Genomic DNA, 13168 nt, shown 5'->3' with positions numbered 1-13168 from the left:
AAATCAGAGCTAAAAACCCAGGAAGTTGTCTATCTGACCAATGATTCTCATAGAGGGATGGCAATTAAAGCAGCCTATTGTTAAAAGGCCCACATTTTCCTATCGTGGGGCCCTTTTTAGAGCACTTTGTTAGCACCTATTTTCCCATTGACAATAAGTGCCAAAACACCAAAGTAAAGGCTTGATAGGGTATAAGACTTCCATAGCTTCTTTTGAAATAGTTGAATAGGCAAGTTATTAACACCAATATAACAATTGAGCTGTTAAAAGGCCCGTTTGGAGCTAAATTTAGCATTTTTCCACTGAAAATACTGCAGCAGAATTACTAGTATGTTTCTAAACACCTAATTAAAAGGCTGGAGTGGGTGTAAAACCTTCATAACTTCCTTTGAAGTAGTTTAATAATCAAGTTATTAACACCAATAAAACATTTGAGCTGTTAAAGGGCCCGTTTGGAGCTAAATTTAGCATTTTCCACTGGAAATACTGCAATCTCTTACTAAAATTAACTTTACACCTAGTCTAATTTTTACTAAATTCAGCTCATTTTGAGACCTAGGAACATAAAATAACCTCATGAAGTTTTTTTCAATTGTGTATCAAACAGTAATGATAACTTATTTGATGTTCAAATCCTTTTCCGGGTCCAGAATCGAGCAAATATTTAACATTTTCCGTTAAAATGTTAAAATATTGCTCGCTTTTGGTCCATTTAACTATGACAAAGATCACAGAAAATACTTTTTAAGCTTCATGAATGATCCAAGCATCAAATAGCGCCTAAATGAGCTATGAAATAACAATAACCTTCGGGTTATCAAATTTTACCATAAAGACATGGCGTTCAAGAACCTTAAGTCCACTCAATGCTAATTTTCTGCTCGTAAAAGGACCCTGGAATGCTTTATATCGGCTAAATTTGGTTTTTCTATCTTTTTGAATGCCTCAAGTATGCATAATATCAATATCATAGTTCTTTTGTGTTTATCTTAACTGTGCTAGTTGATTAAAAAAAAGCCACATCCACTGCTACAAACATGCTCATAATGGGACCATACAACCATTTTTAGTGATTGCTTATGTTGGTATATTGATCTTATAAGGTATAAAAAGGCATGTGCAAAGTATTAGAGTCATAGCAGAAAAATTGAGAGAGATACAAGCCTCTAAATCCAAATGCAAAGTATTTGCTCCCACTAAAATGCTAAGTATTGGCTCATTTTTGGACCGCACTTTGTTGAAGCATAAGTCATGAAATATTTAGCTTTAGAAAAAATTCTTTTAAATTTTTAAAGTTCATCTTTTCCACGCAACCATCATCAGGGCATAATTTCAGTTCATTCATTATATTAGAAATGAATGATGATTTCCCAAGGACCCCTGAAAACGAAACAATTAAAAAAACATGTCCATATTGCAGCAGGTCTTTTCTGAAAATTTCAGATCCCAATGTTGAGAAATGTCAATTTTATAGCAAAAAATCGATTTTAGTGAATTTAGAGATGTCCAATGCATTGCCTCAGATTTTTGAACATGTTCATAGAGTCAGTTCGCCAGTGCACAAACGGCCCCAGTGCACGAACAAGCGTCTTTGAACTTGAAAAAAAGAACCAAAAACAAACTTCTATAGAACTTCCTTTGTGCAGCAGAATCCTCAAACTATTAATTCCTTGCAATCTCTCCAAAAATTAAAATAAACTGAGCACTAGAACAACACCAAACCGATTTTGAACGAAGTCAAGTAAAAAAATCACGAAATTCAGGATTTTTGTAAATATGGCTGATTGCGAGAGAAAATGTTTTTTATAAGAAAACTTGCGCAAGAAGAGTTCTGAAAATGACTTTCCTCTTTTAAAAACCTTTTACTCTTAGGTGCCAAATAAACGGGCCCCCCCGCTTGTTAATTTTTCGATTTTTTTCCAACCCCCCCGGACGTTATTAGGACCCCCCTGTTTATTAATTTTTGAAAAAATTCCCAGCTCCCAAAAGGAAAGTTTCTTGTTTTACTCTAAAAAGCCTAAATTTAGTCTATTTTGACCCTTTTTAGGGTTTTTAAAAGTCCATTTTCCAACCCCCCCGGTAATTAGGCCCCCCGTTTATTTGATTTGAAAGATTTTTCCAACCCCCCCGTTTATTCGAACCCCCCCGTTTATTTGGCACCTAAGAGTATCTTCCATCACACAAAATTTCATTGAAACACGTTAGCTCATTAATTCAAAATCAATAGAAACATATCACCAGTAGTTGATATAAAAAAGGTTCCAGTCCGCGAACGATCCGAACACCATATTCAAAATGAAGACATTGCAACGTCAAAACATTCGAAAGCGCTGGCGATCTCAATTAAAAAAGAAGACACTACATTGCCGCGCTTTTCGATGAGGTGAAGATTTAGTGAAAAAACGCGTGATTTTGAAAAGTTCAAATACCCCTGTATCATCTCGGAAGAGAGTTAAAGTATTACCTGCGAGCAGAGCTCTAATTTTTTCTTCCAAAAGATCGTTCGCGAACTGGTTCCTTGTGCTTGCTTTAACGAATTATTATTTCAAGAAAGAGCTCTCAAATAAAATGAAAACAAACTGAAAGAAGGACTTCAAGCTTGTTTACGAGATGGTCAAAAAGGATTTATGTAAAAACCAAAAGTAAGTGAGAAAAGTGAAAAATAAGTTTGTCAGGCAAAATTCCAAGCACTTTTCCCACTGGCCGTTTTTCTGATCTAGAAATTGAGTTTCAGCCATGCCATTCCTATTATCTGAGACCCCCCCCCTTATTAATGATATCAAGAATTAAAATGCAACAAAAATGAGTACTTTTCTTTCGTAACATAAACAAAATTATGGTTTACTAGTAACTATAATAGAATACACTTTAACCATGCATGGATAGGGGCAGCGGCTCCACTTTGAAAGTGGTAGGTGTTAGGGTGATAGGGCCGTAGTTTAGTGTCCCTTAATTAGTGTCTAAGGAGGCGCCACGATGGTTGGCGCCGACGGGAGAATTTTTTTGAAAATTAGCCCTTCTAGACTGGTTAAAACAGGTCTTTTTTAAAGCTTACGGCCCCTGATGGAAAGAAATGCTAGAAGAACAAAGGAAATGCTTCAAGAACAAAAGAAACAAAGCCTTATTATTAATTAAAGTATATAAGATTTCAAAGTAAAAAAGGAGCAAACATTGTGGAATGTACTTTCCACTCGATATTATTCTAACAAATCTGGAGTTTTAAAAGTGAATATAAAGGAAAAATTGATCAGAAAATGGGACATATTTCTAGCGGCGGGCCTTCTTAGTAAATCAATAAAACGGTTAATAATTCTACTACTTCTACATGGTTAAATTTTGATGTTTGAAATGGTTTTATATGGATGAAATTGCTTGAGAATTATGTTTTCGATAATTCTTTGTGTTTTCCAAACATTTTCCTCTGCAATGACATTGATTAGAGTCAAGCTGTCATCACTGACCTGTGACCTGTGACCTGCGTTTCGAACTAGCCGCACAAAGAGGCAAAGAGAGAAGAAAAAATATCATATTGTTGAAAGATATAAAAAATGAGAAATTGAGCTTACCTTTGATTATACCAGGCGTAGTTAATCGATATAATCGATAATCTTGAGTAATCGATAAATAATCAATAAGTAATCGATGGATTAGATATCAATTAAGCGATAGAATCGATAGGTAATCAGACCTTCAAAAAATCTTGAGTATCGATCAGCGATCGATTACTTATCGATCACATATCGACTACATACAACCTATCGATTACTTATCAATCATGTATCGATTGTTAACAATCATCGATTACTTATCGTTCATGCATTGATTACTTATCAATTATTTACTTATCTTATCTCACGTATCGTTATCGATTATATATCGATCGTGACAGACTATTGACTACATTGACTACATTACCGACCCTTATTCCACCAACGAGCCCAGAAATAACGCTAATAAGGTCGGCGTAAAAAGGGCCAAGATAAGGTATTTAATGAAGTAAAGAAAATTTCTGGAATTCGCCAAATCTCATACCGATCGTATTACTTTGAATAAACGCCCGCTTTCGAATAAAAAAGGCAAACCATTCAATAACGCCCGGCTTCTCTAAATAAAACGGTAACTTTGTTTTTTTTAAACTTTTATTTGTTAAGCCTTTCAGAGGGTTTGAGAATGCTTCAGCCAAAATTTACAGTATCCTTATAAAAAAAATGAGTGTAGTAGCTTTTCTAGACCCTATATGCTACCAGGGGATTGGATTCAATTCAAAAGTACATCGAAAATTCGAGAAATCGAGAAATTTAATCTCGCGAAGGCGAAAGTTAATCCAATTAAAGTACCACTCCCTAAAATCTGATAAATAATCGATCACGAATCGATAGTTGATCGATTAACTATTTGATCGACGATTAATCAATTTTTGATCGATATCTGATCGATCAAAAGCTGTGATCAATAGCCGATCAATTTTTAATCGATACTTAATTTAATCGAAGTATAATCGATCTATAATCAATAAACAATCGATGACAAAATTGATCGATAAATAATCGAGCTTTGAAAAAATCTTGAGTATCGATTACCTATCGATTCTATCGGTTAATCGATATCTAATCCATCGATTACTTATCGATTATTTATTGATTACTCAAGATTATCGATTATATCGATTAACTACGCCTGGATTATAGAGTAAATAACTTTAACTATTGTTCATTAAGGTTTACTGTCTATATTTTTCCGACTTTTTATGACTCAAAAAAAATTTTTTCTTCAAATATTGAGTTTCAAAACTCAATTTAAAAGTGCTTGGAATTTTCACTGCCGTTCGTGCAATGGGCACCCCCCCTCTACACAATTATACCGTGATCGCGGGAAGCGCCTGACTCGTTCTTTTCTAGAATTGTTTTTATACAGACAGTTAGTCACACTAGGAAATCTAGCTTTCAGAAAAAACAACATCAGTCATCTACAGGATACATTTCAACAACAAGGATGAGAGTTACCTGAATCAAGTTCGCAAGACAATAATAATTAAAACTAAAAGTTGGAAACAAAATAAAACGTGCAACAGCCAAAATCAACCAACTAAAATTTGTCATTCAATTCCCGAGACAGCGCTTCGATTTTTAAGGCCTTGTTTATACGCTAAAGTAAAACAATTACGCACATGTAAATGGGTCATTGTTTGAGGTCCGGCAAAATTTCCGGGAGATAGCCTATCCGGTAGTGCGCGGATCTAGGTGGGTTCCGCCTCCCCCGTAGATCTTTTTCTTGGGAAGTTGATCTTCAAATTAGTTTTCAAGGTTGGCTTGGCTCAAATTTTTTCATCTATGGCACAAATTTTAGGCAATTTCTCAAAGTTTTTGAAAATGTTAATTTCATTAAAAAGCGCCGGGTTATTTTTTCATGAATCCCTTTAAAAGTTTTGCGGTGCATTGTTTTGCTTGAGAGTCAAGTAAACGATATAGCGCTTTCGCAGCATTAATCTTTGATATGCATTTTGGCGGGACGCTAGTGTGGCTAACTGACAGAGCATGGCAAACAGGTCAAGGAAGATAACTGCTAGCTAGGGATAATTCAACATGATTATGACAGTCATATTGTTGCCACGCTAGAGGAGTATGGTACATAATAAGGAAAATCAGCTTAATGGTCAGAGAAAGTGTGAATCACAAAAAAAAAAAAAAATTAGATACCTGTTTCATTTGTTTCCTCGTTAACTGTAGCTTAGGGGCATTTACATCTTCGACTTCTGAAAGATTTAAACTCTGAAGGGCTCTAACAGTTAATTTACTAACTGTGTCGGTTAGACTTTTAGCACTGCCATTACGACTTTTATGAGATTTCCCACTGCCTTTTCTCTCCGCCATGTTTGTTATGATGCTTTCGTTGTGATGTTCCGGAGTCCAGCTTCACCCCTACCGTAAGACATAACACCCGGAAGTTTTTCGGGATGGGCGGTTTTATAGTTGTTTTGCGAAGTAATGCGAAACTCTTTTTTAAATTTAACGTGTCATTCAAAGAAGTAAAATCTTCATTAAAAACTGATGGTATAATTTGTTTTTTGAAGAAATACTGGCAAATTTCCTGAGAAGAATGCCCTTTTTTATAAAGAGCTATAAAATGTGGCAGATAAAGCAGATGGGCGGGTTATGGGGCGGACAGGAGGAGACAGGCGGAATTATTGCGAAAAAAAACCTGAATAGATTGGATCAATATTGACATATGTCTAAATTCCCTATCCATCATACGAAGTTTTTGTTTCAAATTTTCGAACAAAATTAGGGGTCAAAAATACAAATAACAGATCTTATTCGTCTCCTTCTGTGAAACTTTGTGCATTCTAAGTAATAGTTAAAATAAGAAAAGTCAACCAACCAGGCACGGCAGTAGAAAAGAAGAAGACCAGAGAAAGAAGAATGAAAAAAGAAGGCCGATTCACTTCACTCCACTCCACACAGCATATGTAGAATGTTTCCACTTTTACCTCTTGATTCTTATATATTTCTCAGAATTTAATTGATATATTATCTGTTAGGTTAGGACTGCATAGTTTGTAGATACAGACCATTCTTTCTGGCACCTGGCAGACCTGGTCTGGTGTTGGTTATATAAAATAAAATGATGACTACCAATGCGAGAATTCTTTCAATCTGGTGGTTCTATTTGGACGGGAGTTCTGTTATTATCATTTACATTCAGGGTTGGACTTGGGAGTCATAACAAAGGGCCGAAAGTCCTCTTCTTTTAGCAGCTTGGTAAAGGACCCTGCCGATGCACCGGACTGTCCGGTGTATTTTTGTCCGGTGGCAAAAAGTATCCTTTCGCTACACCGGACACAATAAGTCCGGTGTCAGTCCGGTGTTGCATACAGGGAATTTGGACGCCGGACATTTATGAAACAAAAAATAAGAAACACCGGACGCACCGGACTGGTCATGTCCGGCGTTTTGATTATCCGGTGGGAAAAAATATCTTTCTCCGACACACCGGACATCCGACTTCCTTAAGTCTGGTGTAGAAATTGTCCATTCGTAAAAAAAATTCTCATTTTACACCGGACTTTCGCGTGTCCGGTGTTCGTTAAGTCCGGTGCATCGGCAGGGTCCTCTTGGGGGCGACGTCCATATTCAATCTTGCCACGCGTAACAGGAAAAGACCGTTAGTTTTCAAACATACCTACCCACCACCTTAACGGTCTTCATGATTTGACCAAAATTTTAACGAAGCTTTCATTCCCGCTAAAATCAAAACAAACGGCCCGCTACAAAGGTCGCCATTTTCAGAGGTTTACAACGGCCAACCATCACAATTTTTTAACGGCCTTTGTTTTTAAAACTCCCAAAGCAGGAATGTTATACTCTGAAACCACCCCTAAATTGCTCAGGGAAAGGATTTTGGATAGCATGCTAAAGGAAAAAGCGAAGAAGTGAGCGCTACGATAAGCGATTTTTGATTTTTTCCTTGGAATTTTTAGTGGAGTTTCATTTTGGTCATCAATGCCACAGCTAACTCTCAACATTCCGATATACCTACCCACTAACGGTCTTTTCCCGTTACGCGTGGCAAGATTGAATATGGACGTCGCCCCTTGGTAAAATCCGCGTGTACTGTGCTTTTGATACAAAATATAAGCTCTCACATTCTTTTTGCGCCACGTGATGTCTGACAATACACCGTTTAGGAGTCTCGCTATTTCACGGTACTCCATTGCAGAGGCCCGGTAAAAATGGTAGGTAAAAATGCGCACTTTAGTACTGTGAAAGGTTAGTGGAATGTAAACATTGTGAATTTTTTTCTCTCCTTTAAAGAGAATGATTTAGATATTTGAACATGATATCAATGATAATCTTATAAGTCTCTCCTGAAAATTTCACAAAAATTCATCAAGAGGAAAAGAAGTTATGATTAAAAGGAGTTCTTTACCTACCGTTTTTCTGCTATGTTTCCTTATGAGAACCAGATGTTTACCTACCGTTTTTTTGCGGAGGAGAGTGAATTTTCCGTGATCGCTAAAATCAAAACAATGGAAAATTGGATTGACGCGTGCGCAGTCGACACTCCTAAACGGTGTATTCATACAGTTACATCAATATGCCTTCTTACCTGTCTTTAAAAATATAAATAAAAGTAATCACGGAAAAGGACGCGAAAAAAAAAGACATAAGTGTGAGAACAGAGTAATCAAACTCGTTAGAAAAAGTACCATTAGTAGTCATAAAAAATCAACCTGAATAAATGCAATCGAAATTCCAGAGAACTTCATAATTCCCCAAACAACATTACATTACTATGTCAAACTCCCATCACATAAATTTTACAATTACGTCAGAGTAGACTACGCTCGCCACCGAAGAGGTTTATTTGGAAAGGGTAATTATATTTTATTGTTCGCTTCTTTTTTAAAGATTTGCCAAGTTGGAAAAGTATGAATTTCTTTGTACATATTTTACCTACCCCAAATATTTGGGACGCTGAGTTTTAAACGAATGGTCAAGTTGAAACGAACGATAAATGTATCAAGGTCTGTTTTATTTACCCCCCTGGTGACTTAACAAAAGAGACTTAACTCGATGTTACAATCCAATTATTGAAAGTTTGTCTCGGCCTTTTTATAATGAGCGAGACATACGTTCTCTGATTACGCAATTTTCATATCAACATTTTCGAGGCATTTTGATGTAACTGTCATAGTGGGGAAAGGGGTCTGATCCCACCCCTTGTTAAATGACCCCCCTTCTTGGCAGGTATTCCTTCTTGGCATCCCCAAACCTTTAAAAATGCCTATCCCCTTTTGGGTTTTGGGCTAAATTTTTGAAAATATATAGTGCGGTATACGACCCTCGACATGGCCCGAGAATTCTTGGGCCAAAACTTTTATTGGAATTCGCGTAAAGCCCGAGTATGGACCGAGAATTTGGGCCGTCTTCAGGCCACGCACGGGCCACACTCGGGCCAATTTTTGAAAACATGATTTAAACAGGCGTGTAATTTCAGGACTGAATTTTTTTAACATTTTCTTTGAGAAAAACTTGGTTTCTCTTAATTATATTAAATATATGAATGTTGTAAATTCATATAAATATTAAATGTCTTATTTGGTATGAAAACATAGTTATAAATATACTTAGGGTGGAAATATTTGCTAGTAAACTGGTCCTGGTTTTAAACTGAAGCGTGTCCACGGGAAGCTTGTAAAGTTTTTTTGAGCGATATAAACAAAACAGACAAATCTTATAGACCTTTTCGTCTTTCCGTCCGCCATCTTGAATTGTATGCAAAAATACAGGTACGAAAATGCCGTGGTTGGATTTAGTTGGAATGTATGCAAAACATATGCAAGTTTACACAAAGATTAAAAAGACAACAAAGCATCTTATAAATAAATATTATAATCATTAGAACAAAAAAAGATGGAATTTCTTAATCCAAAAGGAAATATCGTCGCATCAAAATAAGAAAGCCTTAAGTCCATTTTTGTAGTTTTGAGAAAATCAAGTTTAAAGGTTTGAAATGGCTGCCATTTTTGACCATGTTGGGCTAGACAGGAACCCGTCTGCGTATTTTTTTTAAATCTGATGAATACTTGACGGGTCAGAGCTGTGAGTCCGATTTTGGCCTCAAAAAAATTACAGTGGGAAATTCGAATTTAGCGCTGTCCCTACTTACTAAAATAAAAACCAAATTTGGGAAGTTGCGCTTTCTTTAAGAATGTGTGACCAGTGAAACAATAACAGGGTTTGATTGGCTGTGTTTTCAACCGTTATTAGGATATGGGAAATTCAAACTGTCAGCCCATACCATGCTATACATTTCGCCGTCAGTATCTAGAATAAGAAATCATAGCATGGATCTCCAGGCTAATGTTGGGCTAGCTAGCTGCTTTTTTGATATGAATATAAATGAAGAAAGATCTTTCAAGTTCTAAAGTATCAACATTGTCACTTATACCATTGCGGAGATATGAATGCTTCTTCATAGCATGTTTTTTGAGAATGGACTTAAACCTTTTTGGACCTACCCCGGTGGAGGTCCTATGAATTAACCTATGTTTGTTCGTCCGTTCGTCCGTCCGTTCGTCCGTCCGTTCGTTCGTCTGTTACCAACTTTTCTCAGGATTGAATCATAGGAGTCTTTTGATTTTTGGTATAAAGGTGCAAAATGGTGGTGGCCAAAATGTGACGGAGCCCGATTTTCGAAAAAAAAATTTTTGGGGCAAATTTGGGCCAAAAAACGGCTAAAAAACGGGTTTTTTGTACTTTGTTAGGGTAGGGCGCGTCAACAGTCATTTTTGGGGCAAAGTCAAAAAATTCAAGATGTAGTGTTTTTTTATGAAAATTTAACCTATTGTGAGGCATTCTGCGCAATTTTTAAGGTCAAAAGTCCAAAATTGACCGAACCCCCCTGGGGTAACTGATTCGCACTACAGGCAAAAACTGGAAAAAATGGCATTTTCTGGCCTTTTCAGGCCTGTAAATATGTCAAAACTATTGCAAATCTTATTTTTTTCATTTGCTGTACTAAACTTTATGAAGAAACAACAAAATAATCATATTGGGTTGAAAATTGTGCCCATTGGAGCCGTAAAAGAGCCGTTTTAAGACAATTTTGGGTAGCAAAATGCTTTTTAAGGCCAATTTTGCAAGTTCATAAACTTTAAACTGATTAAATCACATGTCTGAAATTTTCAGAGATGTAAGTCTTCAATAAAGTCTTTAAGCAAAATGAATTTCAAGTTTTTAACTTTTTTCAAAATATCATAATGGCGTCTTCAAAAATCGCTTTTTAGCAAAAAAAAATCATATTTATCAAAAAATAGCATTTTTTAAGGCAATCTTCTACAAACTGAGTTTAAATGCTGACTGAAATTTTTTATGCAGTGATAGTATTCTGGAGATACTCCAGGGAAATCAAAATCATTTGGGTCTGGGATGCGTCTATGTCCGCCATTATGGAAATAAAATCCCTGCCAAGAGCCATTTCTCAGGCAAAAACCCAAATTTGAACTGAAAAAATTTCTAAAATGACAATAGACATGGGCCCGAATTTTCTTGCAGTGATAGTATTCTGGAAATACTGCAGGAAAATCATAATCATCTGGGTTTGGGATTTGGGTAAATCCACCATTTTGGAATTGAAATTCCTGCTAAAACGCAATATTTCAAGCAAAAATCCCATTTTTGACTGGAAAAATCTTAAAAATGGCAATAAACATGAACCTAAAATCTTTTTGCAGTGATAGCCTTCTGGAAATACTCCAGGGAAATCAAAATTCTTTGGGTTTTAGGATAAGGGTATGTCCGCCATTATGGAATTGAAATATGTGCTAAAACTGGCTAAAATGCAACATTTCAAGCAAAAACTCCATTTTTGACTAAAAACTGCTCTGAAATGGCAATAGACATAGACCCAAATTTCTTTGAAGTGATAGTATTCTGTGAATTCTCCTGGGAAAACAAAATCATTTGAGTCTGGGATTTGTTTACATCCACCATTATGGAAATGAAATTCCTGCTAAAACTGGCTAAAATGCAACATCTCAAGCAAAAACCCAATTTTTGACTAAAAACCTTTCTAGAATGGCAATAGTTTCGGGCCCATAATCTTTTTGCAATGATATTGTTCTGTAAATACTCCAGACGTAAAAACTATTTAGATATAAGATGTCTCTGGGACAACAATTTTTGAATTGAGGCCAGTTTTAAAATGTATATAATATTTCATGCCAAAATCCAATCTTTTTTTGACGGAACAAGTCTTGAGAATGTAAATGTATGTGGGCTATAAAGAATTGTTGAGTGGAATAGAATTTTTGCTATAATTTGTTTCAACTAGTATTTCTAAATTAAAGGATTGTAAATTCATATTCTTTGTTTAATGTAACATACAAAATATTTAGTCAATTATGACGTATTGGATGGAAATATGTAGCATTTTAACAGAAATTTCATTTCCATAATGGTGGATGTAAACAAATCCCAGACTCAAATGATTTTGTTTTCCCAGGAGAATCACCAGAATACTATCACTTCAAAGAAATTTGGGTCCATGTCTATTGCCATTTCAGAGCAGTTTTTAGTCAAAAATGGAGTTTTTGCTTGAAATGTTGCATTTTAGCCAGTTTTAGGACATATTTCAATTCCATAATGGCGGACATGCCCTTATCCTAAACCCAAAAAATTTGATTTCCCTGGAGTATTTCCAGAAGGCTATCACTGCAAAAAGATTTTAGGTTCATGTTTATTGCCATTTTTAAGATTTTTCCAGTCAAAAATGGGATTTTTGCTTGAAATATTGCGTTTTAGCAGGAATTTCAATTCCAAAATATGGTGGATTTACCCAAATCCCAAACCAGATGATTATGATTTTCCTGCAGTATTTCCAGAATACTATCACTGCAGAAAAATTCGGGCCCATGTCTATTGTCATTTTAGAAATTTTCAGTTCAATCAAATTGGGTTTTTGCCTGAGAAATGGCTCTTAGCAGGGATTTTATTTCCATAATGGCGGACATAGACGCATCCCAGACCCAAATGATTTTGATTTCCCTGGAGTATCTCCAGAATACTATCACTGCATAAAAATTTTCAGTCAGCATTTAAACTCAGTTTGAGAAGCTTGCCTTAAAAATGCTATTTTTGATAAATATGATTTTTTTTTTGCTAAAAAGCGATTTTTGAAGACGCCATTATGATATTTTGCAAAACGTTAAAAACTTGAAATTCATTTTGCTTAAAGACTTTATTGAAGACTTACATCTCTGAAAATTTCAGACATGTGATTTAATCAGTTTAAAGTTTATGAACTTGCAAAATTGGCCTTAAAAAGCATTTTGCTACCCAAAATTGTCTTAAAACGGCTCTTTTACGGCTCCAATGGGCACAATTTTCAACCCAATATGATTATTTTGTTTTGTTCTTCATAAAGTTTAGTACAGCAAATGAAAAAATAAGATTTGCAATAGTTTGACATATTACAGGCCTGAAAAGGCCAGAAAATGCCATTTTTCCCATTTTTGCCTGTAGTGCGAATCAGTACCCCCAGGGGGGTTCGGCCAAATTTTGGACTTCTGACCTTAAAAAATGCGCCAGAATGCCTCACATAGATTAAATTTCTTAAAAAAACACTAACATCTTGAATTTCTGACTTTGACATTTGACGCCCCACC

At 35.7% G+C, this 13168-nt stretch overlaps 1 protein-coding gene across 1 annotated transcript in view; it reads right to left on the bottom strand.

The window, feature by feature from the left end:
• LOC136799335 (coiled-coil domain-containing protein 40-like) overlaps positions 1-5939 on the bottom strand; it is a 31611-nt gene extending 25672 nt beyond the window's left edge. The window contains exon 1 of the mRNA XM_067056037.1: positions 5697-5939. The gene's annotated coding sequence lies outside the window, so the exon portion shown is untranslated. The remainder of the gene's footprint in view (positions 1-5696) is intronic.
• Positions 5940-13168: the final 7229 nt, after the last annotated feature.

Source organism: Clytia hemisphaerica, unplaced genomic scaffold (genome assembly GCF_902728285.1).
Source record: "Clytia hemisphaerica strain Z4C2 unplaced genomic scaffold, Clytia hemisphaerica genome assembly, whole genome shotgun sequence".
Lineage (NCBI taxonomy): Eukaryota > Metazoa > Cnidaria > Hydrozoa > Leptothecata > Clytiidae > Clytia > Clytia hemisphaerica.
The sequence above is the reverse complement of the archived record's forward strand: the minus strand, read 5'-3'. Positions and strand labels throughout refer to the sequence as shown.